General features: G+C 42.8%; 1 protein-coding gene across 5 annotated transcripts in view; it reads right to left on the minus strand.

Moving 5' to 3' along the window:
• Positions 1 to 16,749, minus strand: part of Phtf2 (putative homeodomain transcription factor 2) — a 114,769-nt gene that overhangs the window by 90,975 nt on the left and 7,045 nt on the right. Inside the window, exon 1 of one of the 5 annotated variants that reach the window (XM_021233443.2) lies at positions 6,699 to 6,851. The exons of the other annotated variants lie outside the window; for them this stretch is intronic. The gene's annotated coding sequence lies outside the window, so the exon portion shown is untranslated. Of the gene's footprint in view, positions 1 to 6,698; positions 6,852 to 16,749 lie in introns of those variants that run through there. 5 annotated transcript variants of the gene reach the window in all.

The raw sequence follows: 16,749 nt of genomic DNA on the forward strand, positions 1-16,749 counted from the left end.
GATGAAAACGTATATACAATATGTTTTAATAAAAATAACCTTAAATTCTTATCAATATACAAAAATCCTTTAAACAAGAGTAAAGACATATACAGTGTGTTGTAACAAAAAATGCCTTTAATTTGTTTCAATATACAGAAGTCCTTTAAGCAAGAGTAAAGACATTTGTATCCATATACCAAAATCCATGCCAAGGTAAAATATCTGAGATTAATAGTTATTTTTTAATCCTATGTTCCTGTATTCCCCTAAATGATAACAAACATCCATGACCCACAAAAATAACCAAAAGCTGCCTCCCACAACCCACTATTGGAAATGAATGCGGATGTTTTCTTTACACTGCTTCCTGCTGGATGTGGGCGAAGGCTCTTTAGGGTCCCAGGTAGAAAGCTGAGATAATGGTCAAGTCCTGGGAAGACCAGACATAATCTTTGTTGATAGATATCACCTGTCAAGGTTCAGGCAGTCTGCCATGATCAGATCAGAATCAACCTAGAACCAATTCACAGCCTCTTGCTTTTTGTTTCTTGTGGAAACAAAAGCAAAATCACTTCTCCCAAGCACTTTTGATTTCCATTTAACAAATACATTTTTTTACTTTTTTAAAGTGAAGGCATTCCTAAGGTATATAGACTGGTTTATTTCAACAGACTCTTTCACTCCAGGTCTCTTAGCATCTGTCCTGGGCTTCTCAGCAATCAAAAACGTCACAATCAACACAATAGCACCCACGATCCGGACTCCTGTGTGTTTCCCATCTCCATGTGGCCCATTCCTTTTTATTTTATTATTTTTAAACTCTTTCTTTCTTTCTATGACTGTGTTAGTACTCTGGCATCTGTACTGGCTTGCCCCTGGGGTTCTGACAGAATACACCCTCAGCTGGCCACTAAGAGCACCACCTATGCATGTTCACTACACCCCTTTTAAAGGGGCCCTGCCCACCTCCCTCCCGTCTCTTTCTTCCCGCCCGCCTTCTCTGACTCTTCCCTCTCTCCCACTGCTCTTCCCCAGAGGCTGGTCTCTCCCCTCCCCTTTACAACCCTTTTCCCAGTTAAAAAACCTCTTAAACTCTGGCATGGTGTCTTTCTCACACACACAGCGTTTTAAAAATTACAAGAGACTGTCTTTCTTTCTTAAGCCTACACACATTGTAAAGCACACTGGAACCTGTTTAGAGGTTTTTCTGTCGGGAGCTCTTTTACTGTGTATCTCTAGCTGTTTTTTGACTGCATGAGCCAACTTTTAAACTGTTAAGCTACACCTGGATCCTTGCCCATGCTCTAGAGACTGGTTCTGCCCACACTTAGGTCAGGTCGTGAAAGCCAAGCCTAGAGCTCACAGCTGGAATGAAGGTTCGTGACTGAGAAGTGCATTAAACTTTCAGTAGCTGCCAGGGAGTTTCTTCTTAGCTTGCTGTTTCTAGCTTCTGTGTAACACTGCCGGCTCTTAAAGGAGCCGTTTCTTTTATCCAGCTTTCTCAGGCCCTACATGGAAGGCCATTTTGTAGTGTGAAATGTTTTTTCTCTTTGTGAAGGGCCCACCACCCAGCTTCCAAACCACACTCTGTAGGGAAAACACAGAGTCAAAGAAACACACCCTGAGCAGAGCCAAAGAAACACACTTTGGCCCTGCAACCAGAACCAAAGAAATGTACCCTGACCCTAAAACCAGTGCCAAAGGAACACACTTTGTCCCTGGAATCAGAGTCAGTGAAAGAAATGTACCCTGGCCCTAAAATTGGAGCCAAAAGGCTAAAAAGGACCAGAGAAAGAAACACACTTTGGCCCTGAAACCAGAGCCAAATCTGACCCCAATCCTGTGTAAAAAAGTAACCAATCCCGGAGCAGAGCTCTAGCCAATCTGAGCTCAGCACTGAAATCGGACCAATCCCTACTCTGGAAAAACTTCCCCAACCCCAAGAACCCCTATATAAACCCTGTGTATGTTCAGCTTGGCTGGTCCAGCTGCCTTCCAATAAACACCTTTGGATGAGCTTCGGGTGAAGATCTTTTGCGGCGGCGACAGAGCAGAGCAGAGCAGAGCGAGCAGCGCTGTAACACTTGCCTGGGGAAACCTTCCTTGGCAGAGCAGAGTTGTTATACTCTGCTCCCGGCTCCCTGCTCTCCGCTCTCTTCGGCCTGAGAAACCTCCTGCCTAGCAAAACTGCTACACTAGGCGAACATCCCCAGCTGGAAGACCCTGTCCTGCCGGAGTGGAGCTGATACACCGGAGAAGCCTTTCTCTGAGGCAAGGCTGTAAGCTGCCAAGCTTACTGCAACCTGTGGTGGTCCTTGGCTCCCGAGCTCCAGGATACCTTTCCACCTGAGCTGTATAACACTCAGTATCCTTGGCTCCCGAGCTCCAGGATACCTTTCTACCTGAGCTGTGTAACACTCAGTATTCTGTGACTCCCGAGTGCCAGAATACCTGAACCACTCCTGTTCCATCCTGTCCCGACCCATCCTGAAACGCTTACACACTCGGAGGCTTATTAGTTATGAATGCCTGGCCTTAGCTTGGCTTGTTTCTTGTCAGCTTTTAACTTAAATTATCCTATCTTTTGCCTCTGGGCTTTTTTCCTTTCTTTTGTAAACCTTACTTTCAGTCTTCCTACTTGGCTACCTGGATGGCTGGTCCCTGAAGCCCTCCTCCCTTGTTCTCTCCCTGCTCCTCCCCCTTTCCCCTTCTATTTATCCTGTCTGCCAGCCCCGCCTACTCTTGCTCCTCCCCTTTTCTCCTATTTATCCTGTCTGCCAGCCCCGCCTACTCTTGCTCCTCCCCTTTCCCCTATTTATCCTGTCTGCCAGCTCCGCCTACTCTTGCTCCTCCCCCTTTCTCCTATTTATCCTGTCTGCCAGCTCCGCCTACTCTTGCTCCTCCCCCTTTCTCCTATTTATACTGTCTGCCAGCCCCGCCTACTCTTGCTCCGGCTTTGCTATTGGCTGTTCAGCTCTTTTAGACCACCAGGAGTTTTAGTCAGGCACAGTAACACAGCCTCACAGAGTTAAACAAATACAGCATAAACAAAAGTCACACACCTGAAAATAATATTTCCCAACAGATGTATGAAAACCCACTACTTTGTAAGCTAATTTAAAATCGTGTTTTTTAAAGGAGTTTGAACACAAGTGCCCCAAATGGGTAGAAAACATTTCCCCCTAGAAGACACAAGTTGTTAAATTAAAATTTCAATGCCAGACATGAGATACCGGACTATGAACTTTATTAGTAAGGGAAGCCCCACAGCCCTTCCACCCCCCCCAAACAACAAACACTATTGCATTTATTTACTCTTCGTTGCCCACAATAACAAGACGCTAAGATCCTATTGCTGAAGTCACAGCATACTTTGGTTGCCAAAGAAAATATTTTCCAACATCATGTGTGTACAGTTGCCTCCCCATTTTTAAAATGTTTAAAATGGAGGGTCCTCTCCTGAGATGAATTTGCTGTCAGTCAATAGGTTCTCAAACAGTACTTGACAGCTTAGCTTAGACCGTTTCTGTAACATGTACACCACTTAGCTTAGACTGTTCCTGTAACATGTACACCACTTAGCTTAGACCGTTTCTGTAACATGTACACCACTTAGCTTAGACCCTTTCTGTAACATGTACACCACTTAGCTTAGACCGTTTCTGTAACATGTACACCACTTAGCTTAGACCCTTTCTGTAACATGTACACCACCACTTAGCTTAGACCGTTTCTGTAATACGTACACCACAAACACAAACTTCATCCTGAGAACTGCTCACTGATTTTAGTCCACTTTTCTATCACCCAGACATAACAGACAGAGCTAAGGAGCAGCATGGCAATTCCTGAGTGTCCTGCACCAGGATCCAGTCAGGGGTCTAGCCTACCACCAACAGCTCTGGCTCCTACCCTTTTTTAGACTACTGTTCAAAACAGCAGGGCTCGGACTCTGCTGAGGTGCCGGATCTCCACGCAGGGTCATCTCACAGCCTCTCTCCTTGACTATTCTGCCACCGCCTCCCTGCCTGAGGACCCTTAGTGCGTCTTTTTGACTCTGCGTTTCCCGAGTCTGGCCGCTAGCCTTCCCATCGGCCTCACTCTCTTGCTCCCTGCTTTTGAAATGTTTAACCACGAGTTGTAGTCTCTCTGATATCTCTCTGTCTCTCCCCACACAACCCAATCTTTCTCAACCCACATCCATTTCCCCCCTTTCCATTTGACCTTACTGAAAGAAAACTCTGTTCTTATTAAGTTTACCTAGAAATTCCTACATTCACTGTTTGGGTTTTGTCATTTGTGTTGGGCAGGAACTCATGTTCCAGGCTGCTGTCAAATGTACTATACAGGAGAGGATGACCTTGAACTTCTGCTGGGCCTCTTGCTTCAGAAGCTGGGATTATAGGTTTGCACCACCACACTGCATGAGGCTGAGCCCCAGCCCCAGGGGGCTGGGAGGTATCTCTCCAGCCCAACTATCTTTACTTCTTGAAATATTTTTTCTAATAAATACTCAATATTTTATGTTACAGACACAGCTTAAAAGTAAAGTGTAAACGTCCTAAGACAGAATTCTAAAGAGCAGCAGCTGCACTTTTAACTTCCGCTCTTTCTGACAGAAGGAAGTGAAAGACAGTTCTCACTGTCATTACTACTCCTCATTTACTGTGTGCCCAACTCTCTAAGCAAGAAGCCCTGGGGTATTTCTTACCCTCCCATTTCACACTTCCTCCTCTGCATCTGACACACAGGAACAGTCAGCAGACATGAAGCCAGGCAGTGCTGGCACCTACTCACCATACCCCAGTCATTCCTGTACCGTTCTGGCCCCGCTGCCACAGAGCTGCTGCATGCCCACATGTTCCGGTTCCAGACTACTCACACTCCTGTCTTATTACTTCTTCTCTCTCTCTCTCTCTCTCTCTCTCTCTCTCTCTCTCTCTCTCTCTCTCTCTCTCTCTCTCTCTCTCTCTCTCTCTTTTTGCTGTTTTTCAAGATAGGGTTTCTCTGTGTAACAGTCCTGGGACTCACTTTGTAGACCAGGCCGGCCTCGAACTCACAGAGATCCGCTGGCCTCTGCCTCCTGAGTGCTGGTTAAAGGTGTGTGCTACCACGTATGGCTATTTCTTCATTTTCAATATTAAAAAAAGTTTTGATTTCATTCTTTAAAACAGCTAATAATTTTCCAGTGCCTAAAAGCGGAAGAAAAATGGGCTAAACATGGGCATTCCACTGTACTCCCTTATAAAATGTAGCTGAAGTCAAAGCCATGAAACACAAGGACAGAGAAGATCACTAAGATGAACTCTGAAGAAAGGTACGTGACGAGTAAGGAACTGAACCCGTGCTGAGGAAAGCAGGATGCAGGGCAGAAAGGAGGAGCAGCCTACAGAGGCTGCTCAGCATGACATGTGACAGCAGTGCTGAGTGCCACCTTGAAGAAGCCTGGCTGAAAGCTGCTCTCCCTCTGCCTCCCCACCCAATGCTAAAGATGTCTGGGCTACAAACAACTCAAGTCAGCACACATCTCTCTCCTGCAGGGAGGACAGTCACAGCCTTTCCCAGTCGGCCACCTTCCTCTGCCAATAAAACCTATGCCATTCCTAGAATTGAGCTGATCAAGAAGACAATCTTTTTGTCTCAAGAATGCCTAGTCATCTGAAGAATAGTGGTCCTTTCTTTCTTCGGAACTGGGAAATGAACCCAGGGCTCAGGGAACCAAACTCCAGCCCTCCTCATTTTCCTGTAACAAGATCTCATAAACCTCACACTTGCAGTGTACCAAGGGTCTCCCAAATAGCTGGTATTGTGAATACATACTACCACACATGGCTCTACAATTCCTTTTTAAGAACAAAATAATGAAATTATATAGACAAGATCATATTCTCTTTATTTCTAATAGTCGTAACAACAGTTAACTCAGTAATTCTTTCTGAGAAATAAATGTATACCCATCTAACTGTGTTCCCTGAGAAGATCTAGAAGCAGTGATTTCTTAGCAGCAATAAGATCTCCAGACTGCAGCCCTCTAAATCCATTTCACATGCCTCAGAGAAATACTTAGCTTCAGGGCTGGGACAACCAGTACAAACTGATCCTAGAATATCCTGCTGACTTAGAAAATCAGAAAATGTGCCAAGAGTCACAGGAACTTTAGCACATAAACTACCCATCAGTGAGTCCACACTAATATTGAATGAAGGAATAAGTATCAACATTTACTTCATTACAAGAAATCAGACGCAGGCAAGTGGGTCTGTGGTAAAGAAGCTTGCCTCCAAGCCTGAGGAGTTCAGTTTGGGCTGCCCTCTGATCTCCGCGTGCACGCCCCTCTCCTGACATACAAGATACAGAAACAAGTGCAATGTAAACATTTAAGCCATTATTACACTTTAATAAACATAAATCAGAGAATTAGAAAGAATATCTGACAACCATTTTTACAGTGTATTCACACAAGAGTAACCATTATAAAAATCAGTAAGAATCTTCAAGAGTAGTAAGATAACTGTATGATCTCAAATGAGACACTGGTTGGGAAGAATAAAATAAAGAGGGAAGCATGAGCAGGAGGAGCATGCTGGGAAGGCCAGTGAGAAGAGGAGAGGGGTACGGAGGAGGGTTGACCAAGATCACTGCATTCACGTATGAAGTTGTCAAAGAATAAACGAAAGCTATTCTAAGAAAAGAGTACCGAATGTGGTAGCACACACCTGTCATGGCTGTACTCCAGAGGCGAAGGAGGGAGAATTTCTAGTTAGAGCACCACCTGGGTTACCTAATGAATTCAGGCCAGCTTGGGTACAGAGTAGTTAAGACCCTGCCCCTGGAAAATAAACAGAAAACCAAAATAAAACAGAAGTGATGCTATGACGGAGAAACCCAGCTGGTACCTGTAGGAGGAAGTCTGATGCCGCCATTAAACATGTGACTTACTAGAGGCGCATACAGATGAGGAAATAAAAGGGCGGTTTACCACACCGCTAACCACACCCACTTTAGGCAGGACTAAAGACGTATACGGCTGGACGTAAAGACGTATACGTACGTAGGCGGAACTACGTCACTAGCCAAGCCCACTTTTGGGCATGGCTAGGGGCGTTACGGGGGAAGGCATAAAAGACAGCGCACAGGAAGTCTCGCTCTCTTTTCCTGGAGTTCGGCTTCCGGTCCAGCCGCTAGCTGAGATCTGCTGGGCTTCTCTGGGTTTGGTATCTTGTGAGTAATTTTCTACATAAAATACTTAGCGTTACTTTCAGTAATTGTGTGTTGCGTATAGTTACAGCGTCCGTTGAAGCCAACAAGTTGGTATCACCTGGCAACAAGCCAAAGAAATAGTAAGAAATTGTCCCAGTTGCTCATTCTACAATCAAACTCCATTACCAGCATGTTATAATCCTGAAGGTATTCACAGAAATGAACTTTTGCAAATGGATGTGTTTCACTTCCCAAAATTTGGAAGTTTGTAATATGTACACCATACCATAGACACATTCTCAGGTTTCCAATGGGCTACTGCCCTCAGCTCTGAAAAAGCTGATTCTGTTATTACACACCTCTTAGAGGTGATGGCTGTTATGGGTATACCTAAAACAATAAAAACTGACAATGGTCCAGCATATGTCTCCAGTAAATTGGAACAATTCTTCAAATATTATAATATAAAACATGTAACTGGTATACCTTACAATCCCACAGGACAAGCAATAATTGAAAGGTCTAACCGAACCTTAAAAGAGATGCTTCATAAACAGCCAGGGAAAACAAAGACACCTAGACACAGGTTACACAATGCTTTACTAACGTTGAATTTTCTTAATGCTGATGAAAAAGGACAAACTGCAGCAGAAAGACACTGGACTACAGAAAAGACTTCTGAACTGAACCAACCGGTGTATTTTAAGGATGTTATGACCTCAGTCTGGAAACCAGGATATGTGTTACGTTGGAGAAGGGGTTATGCTTTTGTTTCCACAGGAGAAGAAAAGGTTTGGGTTCCATCAAAATTAATTAAAATTCGATCAGAACAGAAAACATCTCAGGAGGAGGAAGATAACAGCCCATCTACAAATTCATAGTCCACCATGTGTAAAGTGACCTCCTAAAAGGAAAGAGAAGTGTTTTGTTTTTTGTATTCACAGGTAAACTCAGCAAAGAATACTGGACTTATGGATTCCTGTAGAAGAATGAATAGCTACCCTGAGGACCATCAAACAAACAGTATCTCACTGTGTGGTATCAAAGTCTAAATCTCTCTATATTGTTTTTTCATAGTATCCTTTTATCTTTATTTCTTCACATACCTCAGTTCCCATTCATTTAACTGAAGCTGGCTTTGGAGTTGGATTGGCTCTCCTACTCTAAACCCAAGCATATTATTTAAATACAATTCCGAATTTCTGTAGTATATCAAAGAGCCATTGATATAAGACAGAAGAAATAAAAAATGAGGGACTGTTATCTATGGATTTCTTTTTCTGAACAGTCTAATTTCCTCCAGGTTTTCCATCTTCCCTATTGTCACCTCTTCTGTATGCATACATATGAAAGTTAAAATATTTCTTTGTTAACAGTAATGTTTGAGTTTTCCAGAGAACAAGGGATTTCCTGACAGCAATCTTCAACTGCTTCCGAAAGAGAATGAGGATCCACTTCCTTGACTTCACCTGATTCGACTGGAGGCATCTGAATTGCCCCACATCGTTGACTCCACCTGACAAGCACTATCCTGAAACTGGCTTGAAACTACATCACTCTACACATCTCCGGACCAAGAAACTGAAACAGCACATCTTCTACAATCTGACCAGAGCTTCAAGATAAGAGCTTCAATCAACACTAGAACCCTAGTCAGGAACTTCAATCAAGCATCTCCTACCATACTGAGACTGTCTGATCTACTGAGATTTTGTTATACTAACATTTTCTTTTCACAGGTCCCCATGAGATTATCATCGTCCCATCTCAGCAGGAAGTAGTTTTGAGAATTCCACGCCCCCTCTCCCTACTATTGATATTATAAGATTACACCTGTTAGTGTTAGGTTTCAATTATTTTAGAGTTGGGATTGGAAGGAGGTGTTCATATTTGGGTGTTTCTTTCAGATGAGTTTAGGTTTAGATAGAAGAGATGTTTGATACATTTTGTTCATGGACACAAGTTAGTTGTCTTTTTTAGACTAAAAGGGGAATTGTAGGAGGAAGTCTGATGCCGCCATTAAACATGTGACTTACTAAGTCTATGCCGCCATTAAACATGTGACTTACTAGAGGCGCATACAGATGAGGTAATAAAAGGGCGGTTTACCACACCACTAACCACACCCACTTTAGGCAGGACTAAAGACGTATACGGCTGGACGTAAAGACGTATATGTACGTAGGCGGAACTACGTCACTAGCCAAGCCCACTTTTGGGCATGGCTAGGGGCGTTACGGGGGAAGGCATAAAAGACAGCGCACAGGAAGTCTCGCTCTCTTTTCCTGGAGTTCGGCTTCCGGTCCAGCCGCTAGCTGAGATCTGCTGGGCTTCTCTGGGTTTGGTATCTTGTGAGTAATTTTCTACATAAAATACTTAGCGTTACTTTCAGTAATTGTGTGTTGCGTATAGTTACAGCGTCCGTTGAAGCCAACAGGTACCCTTAACTAAATTATCAAAATGATTATTGCAGCATTTGATTCCTCATATACTAAGAGAGAAAACAGCATCACGTCTGAGGCATTCCTGCCCCAAGTAAGAAATCTGATTATAAACATGAATAAAAGTTAACCAAACCAATAGAGAAAAATGTTCTACAAAGTAACTGGCCTCAAAGCTTTACATGTGTCAGTTGTAAGATACAAATACAGGCCCAAGGAAACCAGAAACACACGGCAACCAAAGGGAACATGATGCTGGGTCTCCTTTACCTCTCAAAGGCAGACTATGGTGATTAGTGAACCTGTACATTGGAAAATAGTGTGTACGAATGTTAGTCTAAAGATTCTGGTCACCTTACTGTGGCTACAGAAGACTTGCTTGCAAAACAAACTTGGAATGCTCCAATATAGTATGCAGAGTACATAAATCAAGAAAATAACCATATTAACATGCTAAAGGTAACACAGAAAGGTGCAAAATGGGATACTGAAAATTCAAAATGAGGTAAGAAAAATAAAAATGTGATTTTTCGTATTAGTGTATTTTCTTGTTCTTTAGTTCATTTCTATTCTTTATGACCATGCTAATATGCTATTATTCCAAAATAGATAGTTATAATAAAAAGATTGTTTTTATAAGCCTCAGCAACCACAAAAGAAAAACCTACAATGGAAAAAAAAACAAAAAATAACAAGAAAGGAATGGAAATACTGTTGTAGACTAAAACCTGTAGCCAAAAAAGGAAACAGTAAGAAGCAAAAGAAGGTACTCCAATAAAACTAGGAAAAGTTAGAAAAAGTCACATAGCAGTCTCCAAATAACTAGTAACTGTCTGAGTGAAAATGGATTAAATTCTTCATGCATACATATATAGAGTAACTAAATGATTTTTAAAAAACGAAAAAAACAAGACCCAACCATATGCTGTGTCAAGGACATCACCTCACCTTCAAGGGGACAGAGAATAAAGGGAAGAGATGGAATATGCTGTTCCATGCTAATGGACTCCTAAAAGGTAGGGTAGCCAGGCTTCCTTTAGCCTGCGGAAATTTGTAAAGGAGGTCGTTACATGATGGGAGGATCCATTCAGCAAGAACAACTGTGGTTCTAATCCATAGAGCAAACAGTGACTGAATAGTGACTGACCCCCAAGGAAGACACAGACTTCAAAAAACAGGACCTTACCATGTTTTCACCAGTGGAAAGATCATCCAGACAGAAGGTCAATGAAGAAACAGCAAAGTTAAACTGAAAACTAGACCCATGGCTCTAAGAAACACTGGCCATCCAACAGCAGCCCAATATATATTCTTTTCATTAGCAAATGATTATTACTTGTAACAAATCAAATAATAGATCATAAAAGCCTACACAATGAGACCACTGCAAAAACAAAATTAACCCACCATAAATAGACCATACTAAGGGTTAATAAAATGTCTTACTGCCAGGCATTGGTGGCCACACCTTTAATCCCAGCACTCAGAAGGCAGAGGAAGGTGGATTTCTGTGAGTTCTGAGACCAGCCTGGTCTACCAGAGCTAGTTCCAGTACAGCCTCCAAAGCCTGTCTCGAAACAAAAATAAATAAATAAAATGTGTTACTAAATTTAAAATGGGCCAGCAAGATAACTCAACAGGTAAAAATGCTTGCCTTACTAAGCCTGACAACCTGAGTTAACCCCAGGAACTCATATGGTAGAGGAGACAACTAAATCCTACAAGTTAACCCCAGGAACTCATATGGTAGAGGAGACAACTAAATCCTACAAGTTGTTCTGACCTCCACACACAAAATAAATGGCTAAAAGTTTTAATTTAAAAAAGGGGAGAGGGGCCAAAAATATAAGATTCTAAAACCTGTGGGGCCAAATAACCAAAACAGTATTTAGAAAAGCTGATGGAATGAACAGTTCTTAAAAAATGGAATAAATGGCCAGTAAACATGAAAAAAATGTTCTATTTTACTAGCCATCAGATCTTAATTACAAATGCAAATCAAAACCACAATGAGATCCCACCTTGTTCCCGTCAGAATGTTAGTTGTGAAGAAAAAAGCAACAGCAAATACTGGTAAGCTGCAGACAAAAGGGAACCTGTACCCAACAGTGGACATGTAAATGTGTAGTCACTGTGGAACTCAGTGTGGAGGTCTCACAAAAAGCACACTGCATCTTCTGTAGAGTCAGCTAAATTACTCCTGAGTATATACCCACAGGACTCCACGCCAACACATCACACAGATCCCATCACACGGAGCCCTGCACTTTACTGTAGTGTTATTCACAATAGCTGAATTACGGAACCACCTTAGTTATCCAGTAGAATAATGGATAAGAAAAGGCTACAAATGTACATAAAGGAATTTTTTCAGCCTAAAGAACAAAGTTCTATCATTTACAGGATGCAACTAGACATGATCACACTAATGTTAAGATTAAGCCAATCTCAGTCAAAACAAATGTTTGCTATTATTTGTGGGTCCTAGATTTTATATAGATGTGTTCCACACAGGCGCACATGCATGCCCAAACACACACACACACACACACACACACACACACACACACACACCATCAAATTAGAAGAAAAACTGCCTAGGGAGTCAACAGGTACTAGCAGGAAGGAGGGTAGAAAACAGCAGAGTATCAGGGCATGAGGTAAAAATATGCCTAGTGTGTATAATATATACACACATGAATGTTTTAAAAATAAAGACTTAAAGCACCATCTTAAAAATCATTTTATAGAATTAAAATTATAAAACAATTTTATGTATAGAATTGGATTCCTTTACCCAGTATTCTCTGCAGGAGAATAAAGATTTCAAATGAGCTAAGTTTTCAGCCCAGGATATCAATTAAGTCAAGAACAAAAAAAAAAATTCAAAGATATATCAATAGCAGATGGGAAATAATAAAGAATATAAATCAGTGACAATGAGTATTTAGAAAATTAACAGAAAAACCAAAGGCTGGTTCATTGATACATTCAACAAAAGATAAACCCTAGGCCAGATCCCACTGGAGGCACAGGGGGTGCGACAAATTCTCAGAGTCAAAAATAAGAGTAGGGACACTGCTTCAGTGTCTGTCCCCCCCCCCACACACACACTTTTAGACAGTCTTTCATTAGGTAGCCCTGGCTGGCCTGGAATCACTACATAAACCAAAGGCATATGCCACCATGCCCAACTCACTACAGATCTCACAGACATTAAAAAGAATATGAGCAGTAATTACACCAATGAATTTAACAATTTAAATTAGCAAATCCCTTCTAAGAAACAAGACATCAATGCCCAGTGAAGAAGAAATATGATCAGACCTTAGCCTACTAAAAAAAATTAACATATAGTTAAAAATCTCCTTGAAGGAAACCTCCAGACCCAGAGAGATAATCAAGCAAAACTGTTGAGACTTTAAGTACATGAAGAAATCTGGTATTTATGTAACTGGCACACATATTTTATGTTATATAATTTTGATATGATTACATTAATAATTCAAAAACAATATTGGGGAAGGCAATATATGAAAAATTGATTACTATGAGGCTAAATTAAGAGTAAAGAAATTAACAAGGTTAACTTGAAAGATAATGGGGGCCTAAACCAAATCAGGCAAAGGGGTTTGGTTTGGTCTCTTTTTTCAGTTGTGGGTACTGAGACAGGACATGGTTGAAAGATAGTTATTAGAGAGAATGACCAAATGTAGCTATTAATTTGACACAGAAGACATAGAAGAGTAAAGATACTCCACAGTTCTCGGCTGGCATAGTAGTAGAACCATGCAGCAGGACAGGGAATACAAGAGGAAAACAGATTTGGAAAAGAAGATAAATTTACTTTCCAACAAATTTTATATTTGTATATTTAGCACCCCAAAGTAGGCAAAATGATGTATGGCATAAACACTTAGGAAATGCATATAGTTTATTTAACTAGCCTCCTCTATCACCCAAGGATTGCTTGCAATTATTAATGGCTTGGCACCAAGGTTTTGCAAAGAGTGAACCTGAGGCCTATTCCACAAGAAGAAATCAGTGCCCACTATTGTAAACATGGTCCAAAGTCCATGGCTAGGTAGGTATAGGCCCTATGGGTTTCTGCTCAATGTTTATGCTGTCAAACTGCCATCTAAATATTTTTTTATACACATAGATTAGGATTGTCCTCAAATTTGGCCCGCTAAGCTTCTCTGGGAGGTGGTAAGCATTTAAGGTATTGGTCAAAGTAGAGTATAGGTGACTGTTGAGTGACCAGCCCTAAATGGACATCTGTATCAAACTCTACCCACAAGGCTCAGGAAGCACAGAAGTCAGGGACTGGGAGGAATGTTGCCTTTTGGACATGGGTGGCTATTACACTCATAAACTCTCTACAGCTATGGCTACCTACACAGGATGAGGCCAACAATATGGGTCAGCATTCCAACCGGCAGCACTAAGTAGACTGGGAAAGTTAGCAACAACAGAAAGGAACAGACTCAAATATGATGGGTCCCGGAGTGAATGGAGGAGGCAGTCGGGGCATATGAAGTTGTTAAAGAATGAAGCACTATCAAAGTCGGCTGTGGTGACTTGAATGAGAACTGCCCCCTCAGGCTCATATTTGAATGTTTGGAAAGATTAGGAAGTGCAGCCTTGTGGGAGCAGGTATGGCACTGGGGATGGGTTGAGTTTTCAAAAGTACACACTCTTCCCAGTTAACTCCCTCTCTGCCTTGTACTTGAGGCTGAAAGGCGCGCTCTCAAATGCAGCATCAGCACCGCGCCTACCTGCTGCCATGCTTCCCACCACGGTCATGGACTAGTCCTCTGGAAACAACTGTTGACACCCCAATAAACCTTTGAAGAGAGATGAAATGCATGCGCACTATGATATGGCTACATGCATGGGAACCAGGGAGTGGAGTGGGGTGGTTTGAATGACAATGGTCCCCACGGGCTCATATATTTAATGCTTGGTCCCCAGTCTGAAGTGTCAAGGACCCACACCATTCCCAGACAGCCTGCCCTCTCATGCCCCTGCCTGGCGCTGGAGACGGAAGTTCTCAGCTACTGCTCCAGCACCCTGCCAGCCTGCCGCCCATGCACCCTGCCTGCCTGCCTGCCCATGCACCCTGCCTGCCTGCCGCCCATGCACCCTGCCTGCCTGCCTGCCCATGCACCCTGCCTGCCTGCCGCCCATGCACCCTGCCTGCCTGCCGCCCATGCACCCTGCCTGCCTGCCGCCCATGCACCCTGCCTGCCTGCCGCCCATGCACCCTGCCTGCCCGCCTGCCCACGCACCCTGCCTGCCCGCCTGCCCACGCACCCTGACTGCCTGCCGCCCACACACCCTGCCGTCCATGCACCCTGCAGCCTGCCTGCCTGCCTGCAGCCCATGCACCCTGCAAAGATGGTCGCGGACTCCCTCTCTGAAATTGTAAGCCCCCAATACTCTTCCTTCACAGCAGCAGAAAAGTAGGTGAGGCAAAGGCCCAACTAGATAGCTCCCAGGTAAAGCACTTGCCACACAAGCCTGAATTTCTGTTTGATCCCTGGAAACCATAGAAAGGTGGAAGGAGAGGTGTCCTCAGACCTGCATACACATGTTGCGACATACCCACGCTCATGCATCATATACGGACACACAATGAACATTTTAAAAACCAAACAATGACTGGCTTGTATCTACTGAAGATTCAGGAACAAGGGCTAGCTAGGAGATGGCCCAATTGCTACTTTCCCTGCAAGCGTGAGGATCCGTCCCCAGACCCAAGTAATAAAGCTCAGTGCAGCGCACCTGTAGTCCCGTCACATTGCGAGGGTGGCAGACAGGAGGGCCCTGGGGCTAGCAAAACCAGTGAGCTCCAAGTCCACTGACACCATCTCTAACAATAAGACAGCGACAAGGAAAACACCCAGTGGCAACTCCTGGCTATCCTCACACAAATGCGCCACATGCATACATACACACCACACACAAACACAGGAAAAAGTAGTTTAGGAATAAAATGGATAAGAGGAAAAACAAGTGCCTTTATCTATACACATTATTCACACTGAGATCTGATTTCAACGATTCTGTGTTTTTGACAGTAAGAGTAAGAAATCCTATCTACTCTCTACTCAAATGAGTCTGAAGAACTTCCTTCAGGAAAAAACTGAACTATGAAACTCACTCCATATATACAGGTAGAAAGATCAGATATAGATGTAGATGTAGATAGAGATATATGGATCTCATGCTGCTGTAGCAACTCTTTACTCGACTCTGCCTACAAATGACTCAGCAAAGTATTGCTTCTTCTTGAGTTATTTTCTTGCTTGCCATTTTTGGTTTTGCTATCTTTATATGAAGTTTTCTATTTGTTTGTTTTACTTTTTTTAAACAGGGTTGCCTCACTATGTAGCCCTGGCTGGCCCTGGCTGGCCTGAAACTCACTAAAGAGAGATCTGTCAGCCTCTGCCTCCCGAGTGCTGGGATTAAAAGTATAGGCTATCACATCTAGCTGTTTGGTTTCTAGAATTCAATATATATAGTCAGATAATGACAACAGTCAACTTTTGAGTAAGACTTAGAGGTGAAGCAATGTTCAAGGCATCTAATAGCTCACCCACATTTTTTAAAGTTAAACAACACAGACATCTCTATTTTATGAATAAAACCAAACTACAAAAAGGTTAAATCATGAACCCAGAGTTGCCAAATTGGAGAATGGCAGAATTCAGACCCAAGCCTCAGTCTACAGAACACTGAAACTTGTGTACATAAGCTGCAAGTATGTTTCATAGACTTTTGCTCTCTCCTTTTTTTCAGATCCCATGTTTTACCAGGTAGCAGCACCTGACACTTCCTTTCAAGATCCCTACAGGTTCACTAAGTCTTCTACTGCTCCTACAGCCGGCAAGCCCTTGTCCTTCTACTTCCTGTCATTAAATGTCACATTCAACCATGCTATGACGATCAGGGAGCTCAGCCACAGCCATTTCCTGTCCGACTTCACGTTCATGATTCAGAATGAAAGCAGCATACTCTTCCCTACCCAGTGCTCATGAAAACTACCTGTCCTAGGAGGCAGTCAGCATTTCCATTTGCAAACTAACCTCTGGATTCTTTTTTCTGCCTCTAGGTTTTTGTT

Source organism: Mesocricetus auratus, unplaced genomic scaffold (assembly GCF_017639785.1).
Source record: "Mesocricetus auratus isolate SY011 unplaced genomic scaffold, BCM_Maur_2.0 Super-Scaffold_100043, whole genome shotgun sequence".
NCBI lineage: Eukaryota > Metazoa > Chordata > Mammalia > Rodentia > Cricetidae > Mesocricetus > Mesocricetus auratus.